Below are 6,000 nucleotides of genomic sequence, written 5' to 3'. Positions count from 1 at the left end.
TCAGTTGTTCTAACCAAGGCCACATACAACACATCATGTGTCCTAACCAAGATCAGTTACAACACGTCAGGTGTTCTAACCAGGGCCACATACAACACATGATGTGTTCTAACCAGGGCCACATACAACACGTCAGGTGTTCTAACCAAGGCCACATACAGCACATCAGGTGTTGTAACCAAGGTCAGTTACAACACATCAGATGTTGTAACCAGGGCCACATACAACACATCAGATGTTCTAACCAGGGCCACATACAGCACATCAGATGTCCTAACCAAGGCCACATACAACACATCAGGTGTTCTAACCAGGGCCACATGCAACACATCAGGTGTTCTAACCAGGGCCACATGCAACACATCAGGTGTTCTAACCAGGGCCACATACAACACATCAGGTGTTCTAACCAGGGCCACATGCAACACATCAGGTGTCCTAACCAAGGCCTAATACGACTGATGCGAGCGTTCTAACCACAATCTCATTTGCATAATCTAAATTTTCCTGAAAGAGGAAGTGTTTGTTGAACTTTCAACAAATGACATCCATTACCTGTTGTTGTTTGTGTGAATATTAGCGACAGAAATGGCTGTTTTAATGTTTGCTGCGCAGACCAGTAACTTGTATCTGTGTTTCTTTGCTTCCAGCCACGGATTGTCTTGAAAGCAATGAAGGTTTTGTCTGCCATGGCGCCAATGAAACCTCCCAATACGGCACCAGTGTCTGCGCGTGTCACGGGGATGTCTGGAAGTGCGTCTCAGCACCTCCACCAGGAACATCACCCCCACCAACAACACTACCCCCGACAACACCACCGTGTGGTGAGTTTTATGCTAGTCTCAGACTGCCAACTGACACGACAGAGTTCCTCAACTCGATGGTTGCATTGTAATTTCCCCATCTCCCAACTTAGACGGCTTCGCTCAGATTAACAACTAATCAATGTATACTAATTTGCATGTGACAGTAGTCAGACTAGCAACGGGACAGTCGTATAAGTTGAGAGATCCGTCAGTTGGCCAACGTCGTCGTGGCAGAGGGCAGTCTGAAACCTAGCATTAGTTGTCAGTCTGCATAATTTTGCGCGATTTACACGCGGAATTACGATGCACATGTTGACAAAAACAAAACAAAATGTTCAACTACTTCTACACTGCTACTACTACTGTTACAGTTAGGTTTATTAATATATTATAATTACTACTGCTGGGTTGTTTTTATCAGACCTATAAGTAGTCCCCTAGCGGTCCGACTGGAAGGGACTATAGGTGTCATCTCCGTCGTCTCTCTGTCTGTCGCTCTGTCCCATATTTAGTTTCTCGGATGGGTATTTATTAAGATATTGAGCTGACATTTTGTGTATACCTTTACCGAATATCAAGTACTGTTACAGATAAAGTTTGAATTTTATGGCACTTTACCGAATATCAAGTACTGTTACAGATAAAGTTTGAATTTTATGGCACTTTACCGAATATCAAGTACTGTTACAGATAAAGTTTGAATTTTATGGCACTTTACCGAATATCAAGTACTGTTACAGACAAAGTTTGAATTTTATGGCACTTTACCGAATACCAAGTACTGTTACAGATAAAGTTTGAATTTTATGGCACTTTACCGAATATCAAGTACTGTTACAGACAAAGTTTGAATTTTATGGCACTTTACCCTTTTTCACACAGTTATGGCCCTTGAACTTGGGAGATAACAAATCAAAATTTCCGGACTTTGTTTTGTAAAGCCTCAAAATATTGAGATGACATTTTTAATGTTCTGCTATTGCATGTCAACTATATATAGATAAGTATAGTCTTAGATATACCTTTATCATGTTCTCTTGCAGATCAAGTTGAACTTTGACTGTGATTGACCCATTTTTCAGTTATGGTCTATGCTAGGGGACAAGTATTGGTTAGGACTCTCAGAATTCTTATTATTATTGTATTAATACTACTGCTGTTATCGTTAGGTCTTACAACTACTAGTAGTAGTTACTATTATTATTATTATTATATTACTAGTACTGATAGTAACTATTCATGTTGTTATTGTATTAATACTACTGCTGTTATTGTTAGGTCTTACAACTACTAGTAGTTGTTATTATTATTATTATTATATCACTAGTACTGATAGTAACTATTCATGTTATTATCAGGCCTCACTACTACCACTGCCACCGCCACTACTACTACTACTACTACTACTACTACTACTACTACTACTACTACTACTGTTACTATTACTACTACTACTACTGTTACTATTACTACTACTACTGTTACTATTACTACTACTACTACTACTGTTACTATTACTACTACTACTACTACTACCGTTACTATTAATACTACTACTACTGTTACTATTACTACTACTACTAATACTACTTCTACTACTACTACTGTTACTATTACTACTACTACTGTTACTAATACTACTGTTACTACTACTACTACTACTACTGTTACTATTACTACTACTACTACCGTTACTATTACTACTACTACTACTACCATTACTATTACTACTACTACTACTACTACTACTACAACTACTGGTACTACTGTTACTACTACTACTACTACTGTTACTATTACTACTACTACTACTACTACTACTACTGTTAATATTACTACTACTACTACTACTACTACTACTACTACTACTGTTACTACTACTACTACTACTACTAGCACTAGTAACTATTATTATATTACTAGTACTGATAGTAACTATTCATATTATTAGCAGACCTCACTACTACTACTACTACTGTTAATATTACTACTACTACTGCTACTACTACTACTACTACTAATACCAATACTGTTACTACTACTACTACTACTACTACTAGTAGTAACTATTATTATATTACTAGTACTGATAGTAACTACACGTTACTACAATGTGTTACTACCACTATTACTACTGTAACTATTATACCTATTATTAATGATTGCAGGTTCTCCAAAGGATGTCGGGGGGACTATTATTATTATTATTATTATTAATATTATGGTTATTAATGATTGCAGGTTGTCCGAAGGATGGTGGGGGTTGTGCCGACGAGGAGGAGACGCGGGCTGATGGTTGCGTTTGTATAGAACAAAACTGGGAGTGTCCGTAAGGCAAACACGATACATGTGTCTGTATAGAACACACCTGGGCGTGGTGTCTTTAAAGCATGGACAGAGCAACATTGGCGTCCTGTCTGGACTTAACTATTGCTCCAAAGCTTGCCACAATTTTAATACAGTCAATACCGAACGAAATAAATGAAATACGTACAACTCTGGTTATTGTGATTTGTGGGGAGAAGACAGGACAGGATTACAACCAGAGTCGGAGGAACAGAATGTGAAGTGGGGGAGACACACATGCGCAACGGGGGTGGGGGTGGGGGTGAGGGTGGCAATGTTTGTTTGTGGTTTAGTTTGTTTTTAGGTGCTTTTGTTTTTGCTGGGGTTGATGACATTTATTTTTCTTTTGTTATTGTTGTTTTCTTTGTGTGCTCTTGCCTGTTGCTGTTGTTTTCTGTGTGTGTTGTTGCTGTTGTTTTCTGTGTGTGCTGTTGCTGTTGTTTTCTGTGTGTGCTGTTGCTGTTGTTTTCTGTGTGTGTTGTTGCTGGTGGGGGTTTTTTTTCTTTGAGGGAGTGGGGAAGGGGAATTGCGGCGATGCGTAGCCAATTGATATACCAGTCATTGTTTTATTATGCGGAATTGTTCAATTTGTTTACCCACTGTTTACTCAGTAAGTAAAAACAATTGCTTAATTGTTGTCAGTTATAACTTTAATTTATGTGTTAAAACAGTTCAGCCATATACAGCATTTTCAAATCATTTCAACTTATTGTCGTGTTTATATCCAATTAAGGTTCAAGCACGCTGTCCTGGGCACACACACCTCAGCTCGCTGGGCTGTCTGTCCAGGACATTGGTTAACTATTAGTGGTTGGTGAGAGAGAAGAGGGTGTAGTGGTCTTACACCTACCCACTGCGTCGTTAAAGCTCGCTCTGAGTGGGAGCCCGAACCAGACTGCGAACCCTGTACCTTCCAGACTTATATCCGGTGGCTTAACCACGACACCACAGATGCCGGATGTAGCAAGATGTAGCGACATCTGGCGTTGGTCACAAGCCGTGATCGATCACGACTCAAATAAAAAAATGCATTTCTAAGCTTGTTCGTTTAAATAGTTTCGTAGCCAAAAACAACAACACTGAATAATCAAACATTTTATTTATGTATTTAATCAACAAACACAATCCAGTAATTCATCAAGCAACAAATTCCACATGTTCTGTAATCAATATATTGTAAGGAGTTCTTCGGGATAAAAATTATTTAGAACCGACAGTTTTTGTTCAAGTCACTGATTGATAGGCCTTCCTTTGGTCAGATTTCCGTTTTACTCATTATAAACAGTAATTACAATAAAAAAAAAGATGTTAACTTTGTGTCTATATAATTTATTAATCATGCTGGCCCATTTCACATTATGTGTAAGACACAAAACACAACAAAACCCATGAACTACTACCACGTGGCGTGTGCTATGTATTTTAAAAATTTATGATTAGTATATATATATATATATATATATATATATATATATATATATATATCTGTGTGTGTGTGTGTGTGTGTGTGTGTGTGTGTGTGTGTTTTAATTATCTTTGAATGCTTTTCTTCACTAATGGTTGATTATGTTGATGCAGTCTCATCTTCAACCACTAGTGTCACTACTTAACACAAATGGACACAATTGCATCCATAATGCTTCTAATTATATATCTTCACCTAAAATAAACATTTCTATTTTCTATATTGATTTATAAACACGGTAGTCCATCAAGAACTTTAACACAAAAGTAATGGTAGAAATGACTGTAAACGCTTTTAAAATGCCTTGAATTATTTTGTCATTTGCTTTAGATGAGTTGGAAGTGTTATCATCATATGTCCAGACTGTGGTCGGCAAGGGGCGGAATATAACTCAGTCGAGAGAGGTCCCGCCGCCCTGGACCTACCATGGGTTTTTTATCGTTCAAACCAGTGCCTCACGACTGGTATACCAAAGGCCATGGTATGTACTGTACTGTCTATGGGTAAGTGCAGCTCAAAGATCCCTGTCTGCTTTGTCGGAAGGAGTAGCCATTGGAATATCTCAATATCTGTTTGGTCCTTAACCATAATGCTGCCACTAATATAAACTGTAAATAAAATGTGTTGAGTGCGTTGTTAAATAAAACACTTCTTCTTCTTGGTCGGCAAAAGCAGCAACCCACGAGTTGTTGACACAAGATACATGTAAAATAATATACACCCGTTAATACCAATTTATCACCCAAAAAGAACCCAAACCAACAATTTTTAAAAAATTAAGGCTTAGTTTCCATTGATGCGGGGTTGTTTTTTTCTCATAATTATACGGGGTAAACATAGCTTCAAAAGTGATTGTCGGATGTGATTTAACACACCCCCCCCCCCCCCACCCCAGCCCCCCAAATGACATGAGTACAGTTTCGATGAAGTCCGCAACCATTATTCCATAGGTCAGGATTTACTAGTAACTCGGTCAGAGAGCGTTCGCCTGAGTTGGTCGACTTGAAGGATCCAATTCCCTGGGTTAACCCATTCAAGGGCAGATCCAAGGATGGGGCCCAGGGGGACTTGTCCCTGTCCCTAAACAAATAACAGTTTTAACAATGTATTTACAATTTCCATTGAAGTGCCCTATTCAGGTAGTTGCTCTATGTGCCCTTTGCCCTTGGTCCCCTCCCGTACGAACAAATATATTTTAGGAAATAAAAGGAAATTTAACCTAGTACAAATAGTAGAACGATCAGAAACACTTTTAATATACAGCCACTAATATTTTATGCAAAAAAATATATTTGATATGTAATTACAATCGTTAAAAAGTCTCTGTTAGTCGATAACATCTTAAACATTGCAGCAGGTCAGGAGTTAATTAATAATAATTGT

The 6,000-nt window shown here is 38.1% G+C and overlaps 1 long non-coding RNA gene across 1 annotated transcript; it reads left to right on the top strand.

Moving 5' to 3' along the window:
• Positions 1–653: 653 nt before the first annotated feature.
• Positions 654–3,302, top strand: LOC121386221. The gene is made up of 2 exons (XR_005959611.1): positions 654–824; positions 3,048–3,302. It is a non-coding gene; the product is annotated as an uncharacterized LOC121386221 (long non-coding RNA).
• Positions 3,303–6,000: the final 2,698 nt, after the last annotated feature.

The sequence above is a fragment of the Gigantopelta aegis genome, chromosome 12 (genome assembly GCF_016097555.1).
Source record: "Gigantopelta aegis isolate Gae_Host chromosome 12, Gae_host_genome, whole genome shotgun sequence".
In the NCBI taxonomy this organism is placed as follows: Eukaryota; Metazoa; Mollusca; class Gastropoda; order Neomphalida; family Peltospiridae; genus Gigantopelta; species Gigantopelta aegis.
Note: the sequence above shows the minus strand (reverse complement) of the source record. Positions and strands in the feature narration are given on the sequence as shown.